Below are 17,181 nucleotides of genomic sequence, written 5' to 3' on the forward strand. Positions count from 1 at the left end.
ACTAAATAAGGAATACAAATAAATGATGGCTGGCTTCATGGGAGGGGAATAAACATTACACCAAGCTGCTATTTTTAATTTTTATATAACCTCCAGTTCTGTGTCCTTGTGAAGCATACCTTTCTTAGAGGACCACATTTGAAGAACCTTACTTTTAACACTTTATTATAATCAGTTGTGCTATGTAAAATTATTCACATCACATTTATTTTTAGGATGTTTTGCCCAGATGGCTGCTAGCTATCAGACCCTCTTTTGATCAGTAAGTCTATTCGTTCTCATCACTGAGTAATGGCAGAACAAGAGGGGGTCATCTTCTAAGGAGCTGTCAGTGTGGGTTCCAAGATTTTAGAGTTTTCTTTCCATTCCTATCAGTGCATGCACCCAGCAAGGTGCTAGGGAAGAGAGTGCATTGGGCTGTCCATGAAGGGCATCCCTCTTACTTCTACAAGGGATGGATCTTTCAATCAACCCTGCCCCTCCTGCAGCAAAAGTGGTGGGTTCTCTGTCTCCATCATGGAGATTGTACCACCCTCTGGTTCTCTGAATGCACGCATATCCCTCCTTTGTTCCTGGAGAGGGGAGTAGGCTATGTCTTCATCTTGCCCCAGCATGAAATGTCTTGTGTGTTTTACATTGTTATTTGTTGACTTGGTTACAGCCATGAGTAAATATGTTACCAAGATTTGTGTACATGGACTGTGGGTTTCAGGTACTTTTTAATGGAAAGCTGTATTCTGACACATATAGTCTTGAGGAATTGTACTGGGTCACTTCACAACTACTGTATGTAGTTCATTCAGCTACTGTATGTACTTGTACTCATGCAATAAGATGTTAAGTCTGTCTAGTATGGCATGGGTGGTACTTGCAGATCTCTTGTCTCTTCAAAGAGAGGAGAAGTTCATTTAGCAGCAGCCAAATCCTTCCATTAGGTGACATTTGCTAACAGTCCCTCAGCCTGTTCCTTTGCCATCTTTGTATATGTTCAAAGCTTATAGTTAAACTCCGATTGTAATCAGATCACAGGAAACATGTCAGGCTGTGACAATTTCAGCATTTTCATGTTTATAAAGGTGACCACTACACACAGGCTCTTTGGCTCTATACGCAGTTTATCATTCTTCTCTCTCAAAAGAAGAATGTATAAAGTGTCTGTGTACAGATTTCTGCAGAATATCCAGATTTTCATTAAAGATTGAAGTTAGAAAATGACAGATGTTTTGAGTTTCAGATTTCATACCCTACAGAAAATTCATACTGATGCAAGACCTACTAAACTTTTTAAGTTTGTAAGTGCAACATTTAAAAATTGTCTATATTTTTGGGCCTTTGTCCTACTTTTATTTATGGCTTTATCCAGATTTCTTGCTCTGAGGTTGAGAGTATATGAAATGTGTCAGGGCCATCACCATCAGCCAGAGCCATTTCAAATTGTGACATATTTGTTGTACCCCACTCTCTCATGTAGTGACTTTAGAAGGGTCCAGGCAAGGAGCAGTTAAGAGTATCCAAGGTAGACACAAGCACAGTCATGGCTTTTAATCTGTCCGTTATTTTGCAGAATGTTCTGGTTTTCTGTCATATTTTTATACTGTTTATTTATGCGTATTCAGAAAATACATTTTGTTGGTTGGCTGCTTGTTTTTTTATACTTTATTTTGACTGGCATTCTAGTAATGTATTTAAAAAGTAATTTATTTTTTCATGCCTCACAACCTTTGTTTCCATCTAGATATTAAGTAAGATGTCATGTAGCCAAGGCATTGAATTTTTTTTTCTTCTCTGCTTCATTTTGTCTTGATTGGACTCTTATACTGATAGTTTGGCACACAGGGTAGCAGTGTATTTAAAGTACCAGTTTTTGTGGTTTTGAGCATAGTGAAAGAATGCTAGCAAATGTACTTTTTCTGTAAGAATAAATGTTTACACACTTCGCAGTTTTGGTTTCTGCACCTAAAGTAGCAAAATGTAAGGTAACTCGTTGAGGGACATAATATTAGCCTCATGACTGCGTGTCTGTGTGTGTATATATGTGTGTGTGTGTATATGTATGTATATATATATATATATATATATATATATATATATATGTATGTAACAATGTGTGCTGTGTAGATTATTCAGCATGCGCCATACTGACTGAGCATTTATTTCATGTAAATAAGTAAGCATGTCCAGCATTGATCCCATTGCACCATAGCCCCACCCCGTTTAGTTGACCACACCCCTTCCTGTTGGCCCCGCCCATTCATCTGTCTCCTGCAGCCCCCCTTTGATTTGAAGTCACCAGCCACCACTGAACTCCGGTATTCTAATTCAAAAAGGAAACAGGCTATCAGAGTTTGTAAATTGGCTGATTTACTATGCTTTTTTTTTTTTACAGAAAAGCATAGTAAATCAGCCAAAAGCAGGGAGCAGGAACAGAAAAAGAGGTCAGCCCCGCTGGGTGGTGTCATTATGACATCACAAAATGGGCAGAACGTGGGCGGGAGAGGGGCGGGATGAGCATGGTTACTGGTGATGCGAGGGGTATGGCTTTACTCCAGTTTTAGCCATAACAAAAGGTGGCAACCCTAAAAAGCAATTACTAGAAAATGTAAATCAAAGTCTAAACCAACTTTACCAGAAGCAGTGAGTATAGTAACAGAGATAAAACAACTGGAATTGGGATCTTTAGAAAAGAGTAGGTGCAAATTACATAGAAAAAAATGGGAATTGTGGGAACAATACATGCAGCTGAGGAACGAAGTTTAAAAGAAGGCAGGATTTCAGTGAGCTATGTAATGCTTGACTGAGAATAAATTAATAGATTATAAATGATGCAGTAATACAGAGAGAATACACCTGCTGAAAGCAATCCACTTCTGGCTTTTACCATCGATAATGTGAACAATATGGATGGAGCAGTAGCCAATACCGAAGATTTACAGAAGATCCTTACTCCTACACATGAAATGGAAATGAAGGTAATGAAAGTGAAGAGAATCCAGTGGCAGCATTGACATTTAGAAGCATGTATTTGCTTCAAAGTAATACCACAAGGTCTGCGCATTTTAAAAATGCCCACATTTGTTACTACATATCCAGAGTTATTAGTAAAATGGCAAAATGCGAACATTGAGACAGGTATGGACTATATTAAGCTGTTCATTGAACAGTACATGAACACTGAGACTGAACTAACTATAAATATCTCTAATTTACAATAGCAGTTAGATGTGATATGCACAGCTGAAAGACTGAACTGTTTTCTCAATGATTTAAGCACAAATATATCAATTTTAGAACAGAAAATTCACGTTCAAAAGAAAAAGAATTTAGAATGCGATTTGAGGGCAAGTCTTCTGTTGGACCAAACAACCAATCAAGAATGCTAATGTGACTCAGTCTATGCCTAACAGCCAATTGGCTGATCTACAGAGCAAAGAAGGAAGTGAGGAGGCGGGACCAGCTCATAGCAATGGAGAACGGCGTACCGAGATGGTTAATGCTACTGCTGTCAGACAGAAAATAAAAGAAACTCCAAGTATGGCAGTGAATTTGTTTTTTCTGAAATTCCCACTACCTATAAAGGAATTCTCTCACTCTCCAATAATTCTGTCAGATGGAGAGAGGAAGAAAAGGAAGATGTCCCAGGACAGAAACAAAGTGAAAATACAAATGAAGAAGCCATGGCAATTTCTGAACAGGGACTAGTATAGCAATAATCCACGCCTGGGTGTGGGTAATGCAGGATTTACCCACCAAACAAAGACAACCGTGGGTAAATCCTGCATTACCCACACCCAGAAGTGGGTTATTGCTATTATACTATGACATTATTTAAGAAAAGAAATAATTACTTTTCTTAAACAATGGCATTGTATAATGCCTCTTTGCTGCCCTTCCGCAGCTGTCTGGTATCAGCGGCAGTTCTGATGTACTGCGCATGCCTATGCAGTACATCAGAGCTGTGGCCAAAAGCAATGGAGAAAGCAAGATCTCCATTGCTTTTTACTGTTTTGCTATGTTAAATGGGTTTAACATAGCGAGGCAGCTTTAAAATAAGCAACGGACATCTCCGTTGCTTATTTTAAAGCTGTCTCACTATGTTAAACCCATTTAACATAGCGAGACAGGTTTAAAAAAAGCAACGGAGAAAGCAAGATCTCCGTTGCTTTTTAAACACTGTGTTGCTATGTTAAAGGAGTTTAACATAGCGAGACAGCTTTAAAAAAAGCAACGGAGATCTCCGTTGCTTTTTTTAAACCTGTGTCGCTATGTTAAACTCTTTTAACATAGCGAGACAGTGTTTTAAAAGAGACTTATACTAATGGAAAAAGTCCGGGCGACCGGACCTTTTTCCATTAGTATGTCTATTTACAACGTGCACGCTGGCCAATCAGCGTGCACATTTTGGAATATTAATGGGGGGTCATTGTATAATTGTAAATATCCCTAAACTGGTTTTAAATGAGGGAGAAATGTCTTTACTGTAAAAGGTTTGTCCTTTATACCTTCATTAAACACAGACTCTATTGATTTTATTGTTGATATAAAAATGTCTATAAGAAATGCAATGCTTAAGTTGTTGTATGGGCAAACCTATGCGATTCATGTTTCTGCCTTTAGAAAGCCAGCTACCACTATACCACAGTTGTATCCACTACTTGAAGCCTTTGAAAGGGCTTGTGAGAAGGATATTTTGCAATTATCACAGAGTAATAATGGTAGTCACAAGTTTCATAATTTAAATACATCTGAATATGAAGTACTGCTGATTCTGCAGAATAATGGGGATATTATAATTCAGTCAGCTGATAAGGGTGGTTCTATAGTAATTTTAGATAAGGATATGTATAATGAGAAAATGATGAGCATGCTTACTAATGTTGACACTTAAGCTGAATTGTCCTTTGAACAATTAGATAAAATTACTAAAAATGTTCATGCTGATTTGTATGATTTTCTTATGTGTGGCATAATTGATAAAGAGCCTGCAAAACTAATGAAACAAAAATAAACTAAACAACACCAAAGAGGGTCCTTGTCGGCAGAAACCACACAAATAAGTCCTGAACGCGTTTATTGAGCGTTTTCGCCACAGAACACTGTAGCTTCATCAGATAAAGAGCTATATAATTACTTTTTAAATGAGACACCAACCATCCCTACATTCAGAGACCTTCCTAAAGTGCACAAAGATATGTTTAATCCCCCACTTAGACCCTAAGTTTCCAGTAAAGGGTGAATAACTGAAGCTATGTCGTTTTATTTGGAAAAACAGCTGAGGGGCATTGTGGATGATATTCCCACTGTAATTAAAGACACGCAGCATTTTTAGAGATATTATCAGGTTATGCCTTTTCTGACAGATATTGTGATACTGCCATTATAGTTACACTAGATGTTACATCACTTTTTATTGTGATACCAAATGAGATTGGAATCGATTATATCAGGGAGCTTCTTAGACAGAAGGGGGCATCAAATGAGATCTTTATGATATGCCTATTACTTGGTTTGGTATTAAGTTATAATGTATTCCTTTTTAATGATAAGTACTACCTGCAAAAGAAAGGCATCACCATGGGCACTCCATGTGCGAATTCTTACACAAATTTGGTGATGGCTCACAGAGAACATCAATATATATTAAATAATGATGAGTTTTCTTGTTACATCCCGTATTATATGAGGTTAGTGGACAACATCTTTCTGATATCCGACTTCCTTCTATGTGGCACACCTCATCACAAAAGGTTTCTCATCCAGGAAAAAAGTGGTTATTGTTCCCCTCTACTTGGCCCTCATTACTCCTCTTTTGGTATGTACCTCACAAGGCATCTACAACAACTGGAAAGGCCACAGAAATACCTCAAAAAGAGGATTACAGGCCTCAAACAGATGCCCTATGCAGACCGTCTAAAAAAACTCCAGCTTTACTTTGTCGCATATCGCCTACTCAAAGGTGATCTCTGCCTAACATACAAAGCTATGTCAAACCCAGAGCTGTTGGACATGCTCCACTTAAAGAAATCCCAATCCCTCCAAGCTACATGCTCTAGGGACCTAAACCTTGTCACCACGATAAACAGAACATGCTGGAGGGATAGATTCCTGTCCAGAGACTTCCCATACTCTGGAACAAAGTACCTATCTATATCAAACAAAGCTCTTCATTAGCACTCTTCAAGAAAAATCTTGATGATTGGATGGGAAATTCACCCTGTGGATCACTTTTGTGGCTCTGCTCAAAATGGGCACAGGAAAATAATTTTCTTGGGTGGCGAAAGCCAGGGTACCTTTTTTGCTAGGCTTATATAGGCCCTAGGGCTAATAGCCTAGTACCTTCCTATGAACCTATGATATGGAATGATACAGAATCCAAACTGGCAGAAATTATAGATTATATTAATACAACTACTACATTTCTGGAATTAAAGGGTAAATGGCCTATACAAGAGATAGAGTTCCTGGATGTATGGATTTATAAAGCAGGTGGGATCCTACAGACAGATTTATATAGAAAATCCTATAGAAGGAATAATTTACTTTATCAGAGTAGTATGCATCCAGAACACGTATATAGGAATTTGATACAGGGACAAGTCCTAAGAATATCTAGGTTGACTAGTCCTGATGCTAAATGTGATTTAGCTATTAGTGGTCTTATGGATGAGTTTGTACAAAGGGGCTATAAAGAAGATGAATGTAGAAAGGTATTATTTGATCATCAGGTGATAGAAATAATAGAGGTAAACCTTACTTCAGAGATAGAAGGAATCATACAGGAATTAAAACGACAACCCCTTGACCCAAAGTGAATAAATGCAGATTGGCGATACCTTTCTTCACAAACAATAGTGATATTCGACAGATCATTAATAGGGAACTGGGAGATTTTAAAGAATGATGAAAAAATTATGAATGTAGTGGGTAATAGACCTAGTTATTCATACGAAAATAATAAATCATTGAGAAGACTTCTCTGTTATGAAAACCAAGTGGACAAAATGGTACAGTCTGATAGGATGGGTACTTATGGGTGTAGAAGGTGTAACTATTGTCAGCATATGGCTAACGAGGATAGCTTTATCACCCGAGTACAAAAAGGAAGTATGAATTTAAACATTATGCTGATTGTAGCTCTAGGGAGTTTGTTTATTTGGCAATGTGCACTAAATGCTCAGCCTTTTATGTAGGTAAGACTAACCGCACCCTTAGAGAATGGGTAAGAGAACATTTATATGCCATTAACAGAGAAGATGAGAGCAATGCTCTAACGAGACACATGCTGAGACATGGTCTAACACACAAATTAAAATTCTTATCCATAGAGTTAATTAATAAAAGTATGAGACTAGGTAATATGAGATGAGATGGATCATGAGATTGCAGGCGGATAGAAATTGGGGATTAAATGACAGAGTCAGTTTATAGCCATTTTAAATAGACCCTTAAGACACTGATCATCATTGCTTTATTTTATTTTATTTTGCCTTTTTGCTCCCTGCCTTTCAGTTTTATAATCTACAGAGAGGCTGATGTTTGATACATTTATATTTTACATTATTCGTATGTATATAGTGGAAAATTGGGATATACTATGAAGACACTTTTTAACTGAGAAAGTGTTGTCTCTATATCACACTAGAAGAGTTAAGTGCATCAGTGACATCTGGTGGTCATTAAATGAATTACAAATAATGAACCAATGCATGCGTTTTTATATACTTGCATATGTAGCAGCATTTAAAGTTTTACATGGTCTATGCTTATATGCACATTTTTTATATATACTTGTATTTTTTTATTTTCTATATATTGTTTTCATGAAGTACGAGCAAAAGTTTTTACGATGTTTCATTATAATATAGCATTGTATATATATTTTCTGAGTTTAATGATAGCACTGTGTTTTTAAATTTTAAAATGTTGTTAGTGATTGGTTAATTGTTTTGTGATGCAGATATTTAAACCTGATTGTTATGCTTGGTTTTAATATGTCTGATAAAGTGTCCAGGATGGACACGAAAGCGCTTACTGTATTAAAGTTTTCCAGCTCCTAAGTAGCCGTGGTGTGTTCTCTCTGTGTTGATACACATTTTTCTGCTGTGTACCTTTGGTCTGTTATCTCAGAGAGACACTTCACTCTCCAACAGCTGTTTAGTTCCAGCAGATTATAAACTCTGCATAAAGTCTGCAACTAAAATTATGTCAATGTGATTTGTGATGTATAATGTTTTCCACTAAAATTATGTCAATATGGTATGTTTTCATTTATAGAAATGTATGAGTGCCTATGTCATACGTGATAATTTAATAAAGATGTTTGTTTAAAAAGACAACAATGCTATGGGTAGTTACAGGACATCACATGCTCAAAGCTCTGTGATTACCTTATAAGTGATGTGACATCACTGTCGAGTAAAACAATGCCATCAGTGCTCACAAAACATCACATTCTAATAGCCATGTGATCATCGTATTAGTGTTGTAACATAATTTGACCTAAAACAATTGCATGGGTAGTTACAGGACATCACATGCTCAAAGCTCTGTGATTACCTTATAAGTGATGTGACATCATTGTAGAGTAAAACAAAGCCATCAGTACTCACAAAACATCACATTCTAATAGCCATGTGATTATCGTATTAGTGTTGTAACATCATTTGACCTAAAACAATTCCATGGGTAGTTACAGGACATCACATGCTCAAAGCTCTGATATTACCTTATAAGCGCTGTAATGTCATTATGATCTAAAACAGTGCCATGGGTAGTCACAGGTCATCACATTCTTCTACTGCTGTGATTACTGCATAAGTGCTATAAAAGCATTGTGACCTAAAACAATGACATGGGTCCTTCTCACAGCTTAATGATTATCTCAATGTGTTATCCAAAACAATGCAATAGGTAGTAGAAGAGAACATCACCTTCTCACAGCTCAGTGATTACATCATGTGTTGTAGGAGCATTGTTATCCAAAACAATGCAATAGGTAGTAGCACAGAACATCACCTTCTCACAGCTCAGTGATTACATCATGTGTTGTAGGAGCATTGTTATCCAAAACAATGCAATAGGTAGTAGCACAGAACATCACCTTCTCACAGCTCAGTGATTACATCATGTGTTGCAGCATCACTGTTATCTAAAACAATGTCATAGGAAGTCACAGAGCATCACATTCTTATTCTTCTGTGATTATCATATTGGTGATATAACATTGTTATGACCTAAGGTAATGCTAGGGAAAGTCATTTGGAAGTCATATTAGCACAGGTCTGTGATTACCTTATAAGTGCTGTAGCATCTTTGTGATTTAAAACAATGTCATGGATAGTAGCAGAACATCATGATCTTATATAGTTTTGTGATTACCATATAAGTGTTGTAGCACATTACTTTCTTATAGCTGTGTGATTATCTTATAAGTGTAGCATGAATGTTGCCTAAAACAATGCCACGGGTAGTCAGGACTCATCACTTTCTTATAGTGGTGTGATTATCTTATAAGTGCTATAACATCATTTTTGACCTAAAACAATGTCACGCAGAGTAACAGATCATCACTTTCTTAAAGGACCACTACGTGCAAATGATGAAAAAACATGTATTTTTTATTTTGTCATGATTTACTGTACCTCCCAAAGCTGCCTGCAGCAAAATAAGTACTCATTCCTAATTTTGCTTTTTTTTACCCTTTTCTGCCCTCATGGGGGCAGACATCGTGATTCCTTTGGAAAGCTAAATATGTCCCATAATGCACAGATTGTGAGAATAACTAGCCATACCATTTGTTGTCAGACTAGACTTCCATTCACGTAGACTGGAACACCAGAAAAAAACTGCCAAGTCTGAGAGCCTGCAGCTCATGTGTTATAGACTGGTCTGCATGGAGTTTTACAAATGTTGTTTCTACTGATATACTACACATTCTCTGAAAGAAGCTTGCAAAGGTGTCAACAAATTACTGAGATAAAAACTTTTTACAAGAAGCAGTTTTGCAAGTTTCAGTTCCTGGCTAAGTTACTCCTCCCATCTCCCCTCCTTCAGTGGGCTAGAGTCTTACATTTCCAGCTTGGCTAGATTCAACTAATTAGTAAACTGCATGGCAAAATACATCAAATAAATCACAGCCTGGTGTGCCACTAAAACTGTTCCCTCATATGTCTCTTCACTTCACAGATAAAAAATATGTTTGTTTCATTTTCCCATAGTAGGCCTTTAAAGCCCTGTGATTATCTTATAGTGTTGTTGTGCCATTGTAACCTAAAACAACACCATGGGTAACCACAGAACATCACATGCTCACAGCTCTGGTTATCGCATAAGTGTTGCAGCATCATTGTGATCTAAAACAATGTCACATATTGTCACACAACATCACATTCTTACACTTATCATATTAGTTCTGGAACATTGTGACCTAAAACAATGTCATGGGGGAGTCGCAGAATGTCACATTATTACAGCTCTGATATTAGCTTATAAGTGCCGTAATGTCATTGTGACCTAAAGGAATGCCATGGGTAGTCACAGGACATCACAGTCTTAATCATTCTGTGATTATAAGTGTTACAGCATCATTGTGACCTAAAACAATGTCATGGGTAGTCAGAGTGCATCACTTTCTTTTAGTTGTGTGATTATCGTATAAGTCCTGTAATGTCACCGTGACCTAAAACAATGGAATGGGTTGTCAGAGAACATCACATTCTTATAGCTGTGTGATCTCCTTATAAGTCCTGTAATGTCACCGTGACCTAAAACAATGGAATGGGTTGTCAGAGAACATCACATTCTTACAGCTGTGTGATCTCCTTATAAGTCCTGTAATGTCACCGTGACCTAAAACAATGGAATGGGTTGTCAGAGAACATCACATTCTTACAGCTGTGTGATCTCCTTATAAGTCCTGTAATGTCACCGTGACCTAAAACAATGGAATGGGTTGTCAGAGAACATCACATTCTTACAGCTGTGTGATCTCCTTATAAGTCCTATAATGTCACCGTGACCTAAAACAATGGAATGGGTTGTCAGAGAACATCACATTCTTACAGCTGTGTGATCTCCTTATAAGTCCTGTAATGTCACCGTGACCTAAAACAATGGAATGGGTTGTCAGAGAACATCACATTCTTACAGCTGTGTGATCTCCTTATAAGTCCTATAATGTCACCGTGACCTAAAACAATGGAATGGGTTGTCAGAGAACATCACATTCTTACAGCTGTGTGATCTCCTTATAAGTCCTGTAATGTCACCGTGACCTAAAACAATGGAATGGGTTGTCAGAGAACATCACATTCTTACAGCTGTGTGATCTCCTTATAAGTGCTGTAGCATCGTTGTAACCTAATGGTTTCTCACATAACATCACATTCTTGCAGTACTGTGATTACCTCATAATTGCTGCAATGACATTGCGACTTAAGACAATACCATGGGTAGTCACAGAACATCACATTCTTATAGTACTCTGATTTTCTAATAAATGCTTTGGCATCAGTTTGGTGTAAAGCAATGCCTTGGATACGACTCAGAGTATCGCATTCTGACAGCTCTGTCATTAACTTATTAAGTGCTGTTTCATCACTGTAGCCTCAAACAGTGCTGTGAATAGTCGCAGAACAGCAAATGTTCAGAACTCTGTGATTACCTTTTAAGTGTTCCAGCATCACTGCACTGTGACCCAAAGTAATACTATGGATAATGAGAGATAATCACATTCTCATTGATCTGTGATAGGTTTATAGGTTCATAAGAGGTTACTAAGAAATGCCCTGGGGCCTTTACAAGGCTACCTGTGTAAAAAAATGTACCCTAAATGACCTAGTTATGTAGTCATTGTTAGCAGATATATTCTATGATCAGCACCAACTACACCTGTCCATGAGGGACATAGGTGCCACCCCAGGGTGAATTGATGGTCACCCATCCAAATGTCAAGGTTGCACTTAAATAGGGTCATTGAGGAGCTTTGCTTCACATGAAGTGTGAGCTTATTCCAGAGGGGTGGTAATCTCTGGGAGACATATCTGTCTCTCCAACATGTTTTGTTAATGTTGAAGGCTAGGTTGAGCTCCCTGGATTAAGTGACTCTTGTCCCATTTGATTTGCAGATATGCAGCATTTCCATTAGGGCAGAGTCAGAGACTGCCCTGTAGGTCAGGCACAGATCACCTGTCAGCAGCCTGTTTGATACAAAGTACAGTGACAGGGCTTTAAATCTTTTTATGTAAGTCACTTTTTGGAGGCCCATGATTCTCTTGGTTAGAAACCTCTGTGGTCTCTCCAATTGCTGCAGGTTTCTGTTGAGATGCATGCAGAAGGAAGCATTGTACTCAATTAGTGGTCTGATAACGGTCGAGTACAGAGGAGTTGTAACCTCCTCACTATTGGATGTGTTGCCCTTATTTATGAGATCCACAATGTAGAAGGCTTTCCTTACCACTATGGACACATGGTGATTGAAGTTTAGGTTGCTATCAACCGGTATTCCCAAGTCTCACACCACTGGTTTTGAGATTAGAGGGGTGCTATCTGTATTATAAGGGGCTATGTCTTTGCCAAAAGGAATAATGAGAACATGTTTTGAGTTTAAATTTAGTCCATGACTTTGGCACCAATCATTTGTCTATGTCAGCCCATTCTGTAATATGTTTACATAGCTGCACCCAGTTTGCAGTCATCTGCAAACTTGGTAACCCACAGGCCACATACTTTTGCCTGGATGTCAGAGAAATAGATTCCAAATGGAAGAGGGCCCAGCACAGATCCTTCTGGCACCCTACTGGTAACTGGTCTACTGGTGGAGATGGACTCCCATACTTTGACAGTGAGCTTTCTTTCAGTGAGCCAGTTGGCTAACCATCTAGTGATGTATGGGTTAATCCCCATCTAGGAGAGTTTGTCAGTGATCCCTGAGAGGGGGATTGTGTCAAAAGACTTGGCTAAATCAAGATAGGCAGTATGTACTGCTTTGCCCTCATCCAGGTCTTTGGCGACTTTTTCAAAGAAGTCCTCCAGGTTTAATAAGCAAGATCTACCTTTGACAAAACCAAACTGAGTTGGGTCAAGAGTTTGAAGGTCACTTGTGTCCTTTTTATTTCTTTCTTTAACATTTGTTTACCAGGATAATCCGGCTGGACAACTGGTGTCCATTTTCAGCGGATTCCTGGGGAGAAAAGCTCCAGACATTACAGAAAGTAAAGCAATGACAATAATTAGTTACAGAGTATAATACAGTATAAAAAGAAAATGAAAAAATTCATACAGTAGTATAATAATAAGAAACATGAAGTTATACAGAAGACCTAATCAGCATAGATAGAAGATAGTGTAACAACCATTTGCCAGATTATAGTAATATATACAATATGTACAGTAGTCACTGGCTGATAGACAAATTGGTGAAAGACCTAGAGCATAAGGGAGTAACAGTAGGGATTTTAAAAAGGTTTACTTAAGGAGCTGGTGTGAATTCAGAGGGGTGGATTGCAGTTACATAAGTGGTTGCTGCAGCAGTAGGTTTTAAGGAGGTTTTTGAATGCAAAAGTTTGGTTTTGCATTCTGAGGTCAGGGGACAGGGTGTTCCATATTTCTGCAACTTCATTTGGGAAGAGAGAATTGCCTGAGATATTTTTGCAAGGGATAGTAGTGATCAGGGCTTTGTTACTGGATTGTAGGGATCTGTTTGAGACGTAAAAGTTAAGGAGGCTAGCCAGGGCAGAGATTTTGTCAGGACAGTATAATACTTTGTGGGCAAGGTTAAGTTGGTGATAGTGTAGTAGATTGGGGAATTTGAACCAGTGTAATATTTGTAAGGATTGGCAGTGGTGGGAGCAGGATTTGGCATTGGTTGCAAATCTTGCAATTTTGTTATAACAGGTAGAAAGTTTGTTTACGTCAGTTTTATTTAGGTTAGTAAGTACTCGGATGCATAAAGTAGTGTGGACAGGAGGTGTATTCTAGCAATATCTATTCGTACCTTTGAGGTAAGGAATTTCTTGCAGCGATAAAGGGTGCCTAGTTTCTTGTGTACTTTGGAGATGGGTATAGAGATGTTTCTACTGAATTTTAGTTGAGGGTCAATTGTGAGACCTAGAAGTTTGGCCTCTGATACTGGAGAGATAAGGATCTTGTTGGTTGCGTGTATGGTGACATTGGGGTTGCTGGATTTTGGTTGGTGAAATAACATAAGTTGGGTTTTCTTGGATTTTAATATTAGCTGTGCCTTACTTAACCAGTTTTCTATTTCTGTAAAGGATTCTTGGGCTTTTTGCTGGAGGAGCTGGATATTTGGGGCTGAGCAGATCAGGCTTGTGTCATCAACGTATTTGACTATGTCTGCATTTGCTATTGCTAAGTGAAGTCGATTTGTAAAGATGTTGAAGAGAAGGGGACCTAAAATAGAATCTTGTGGGACACCAAGTGTGACAGGAAGTGGGGCGGATACGGTGTCAAGCCATTTGACAGACTGTTGGCGGTTGTCTAAGCAGCTTTGGAACCAGAGTAGGGAGGGGCTGTCGATGTTAAGGTAGGATAGGAGTTTATTATGAGAAACAGTATCAAATGCTTTGGATAGATCTAGGAAGGTAGCAGCGATGAGGTTGCCTTGATTCCTAAGTTAGTTTATAGTGTTAGTGAAGTTGATTAGGGCAGTGGTGGTTCAGTGGGATGGGTGAAATCCTTGTTGGGATTTGAAGAGGAGATTGTTAGAAAGAAGGTTGGTGAGGAGTTGGTGGTGGATACACTTTTCTAAGATCTTGGATAGTGGTGAAAGGATTGCGATGGGACAGAAATTAGAGAGGTCAGTAGAGGGGCCACCCTTATGAAGGGGAATGATGACTGAGGTCTTCCATATGGATGGGAGTTTTTTCTTTAATAGATCTGTTTATTAGCAGTAAGATGGGGAAAGCTATGACCTGGATGCAAGTTGAAGGTATTCAGTGGGAAGATTGTTGGCTGCTAGAGTGGTTGGTTAGAGTTTGGATAAGTATTTCTGAATGATAGCAGCTGGGACTGGTGTGAGGGAGAATGGGGTGGTGTGTTTATGGCTTTGGTGGTTTGTGGTGGGTTGAGAGCATTTGTATTGTTTATAAGTTTGAGTATAGAGGTTGTAAAGTAGTCACTGAAGTTGGCGGCTATTTCTGAGTTAGTGCCATCTATATTGGGGGAGGGTTTGGGTCTTTCCAGGCTGGAGGATGTTGTTCACTGCAGCCCAGAATTTTTGAGGGTTGGAATTATATTTCCTTTGTAGGGAGATATAGTGGTTTTGTTTGTCACTCCTAATTTGCTTTTGTGCCTTATTGCATAGTTCCAGATAGATTTGCCTAGTAGTAGGTGTTTTGTCAATGATAAGGTCCATGATGATTCTTTCCATGGCCTTGCAGATAAGGCTGGTTAGGCTTATGGGTCGATAGTTTCCTGGGTCAGTTTATGGACTCCCTTTGTGCAAGGGGATTACTGTTGCTGTTCTTCACTCTGCCGGACAAAGCCAGTGCTCAGGCTATGGTTAAAGAGAGTGCCAAGTGGTTCCACTACGTCTTCTTTGAGATTGTTTAGTAAGCAATCTGGGATGTTATCTGGTCCCATAGAGGCCATGTTTTTGGCATTGGAGAGCATTTGTGTGACCTGTTCTTTGGAGGTACTTGGTAGAGGACTGGTGTCAGGAATGTTTTGGGTATGGCTGGTGAGGACAGGTAAGTGAAATTATTGTCAAATCTGTCACCTAGCAGATTGGCAATGTCCTCAGGTTCAGTGTGAGTGGTACCATCCACTATACGTTCGGTACACAGCTGGGCATTCCCTTTTAGGTTTCGGACATAGCTAAAGAATGCCTTATGACTGTCTTTAGCTAGGGGTGCTAATTTAGTCTTGTAACCAGCCTTAGAATCCTTTACAAGATGTCTGATTTGCTTGTTCAAGCTGTGGAGGGTATTCTTCTTTTGTTTAATAAGTTCCCTCTTGTTCTTAGATGTCAGTTTCTTTCTTTTGTTATATAACTTATTTACACTTGGTCCACTAGGGTGGCTTGTTTTTGTGAGAGGACCTAGTTTTAGTCCTGTCAGGTACAGCTGTGTCAATACATTTGTTTAAGTGGTTATAAAGGGCATTTGTATACTCTTCTGCATCGGAGTAATTGATGGCTGTGTCAGAAGGGGCTTTGAAACTGTTTACACTATCGCTTAGTAGGCTATAGTTTGCTTTGGAGACATTTTTCATTTTCTTTGCTCCTGTGAGGGTGTCAAGTCTGATCTTTACTTCAAACAAGACGGATTTATGGTCTGACCTTACCAAGGAGGGCAACACACAGGGGGTAGTGCAGTGACCCCCTTATGTTGCTGAGCACTAGGTCTAGAACATTTGAGCTGCTTGTGGGGTTGCAGACCAACTGCTCTAGGACACTTAAATTAACAAAATGGAGGAGCCTCAGAGCAAACATGTTTGTGCTCGTGTAAGTTATCCAATCAATGGAAGGATAGTTGAAATCTCCCATGATCAAGGTGTTTGGCTGTATACTGAGTGACATTAGCAAGTCCAGGTAGGTGGTGTGCTTTTCCTGGTTCATGGTGGGGGTCCTGTAGCTAGCAATGATGTGGTAGGATATTTTGCCTATAGTTATTTGGATTTAGAGTAGCTTAAGAGAGTTGTACTGTTTTACCACTCTTGAGGTGTATTTGGATTTAATGAATATGGATATACCTCCACCTTTGGTTCTTTCTTGCTCGTTTTGAGGTCTGAACGTGTGAAAGGCATTGTAGCTTTGTACAACTGTTGAGTTGTCTGTGGCCTTGAACCAAGTCTCAGTGACTGCACAGACGTCAGCATCTTCCAAGGTAAGGAGTGCTTCCAGGGAGTGCAGTTTACTGTTTAGGCTCCTGGCATTGAGCAGCATGACCTTGAGGTTGTCTCTAGTGGATTTCTTTATGCCAGAAGTTTTGTTGTTTTGACGTTGCCTAAAAAGACACTATGGGGGAGGAAAGCATCTTTGTCAGTATCCAAAAGCCTTGAGAAGACAGGTGAAGGCCATCTCTGGGAAAGCAGCATGGTTTGTCGACTATGTCTTCCCAGGCTGTCAGATACTGCCCCGCCTGGAGTGCACCAGAAGCTAAGCCAATTATTGAAAGCAATCATTTTATGTCTGTATTGTGGCATCATCCTAGGTGAAGGTATAAT

This window comes from Protopterus annectens, chromosome 3.part0 (assembly GCF_019279795.1).
Source record: "Protopterus annectens isolate FY-2018-M chromosome 3.part0, PAN1.0, whole genome shotgun sequence".
Classification (NCBI taxonomy): domain Eukaryota; kingdom Metazoa; phylum Chordata; order Ceratodontiformes; family Protopteridae; genus Protopterus; species Protopterus annectens.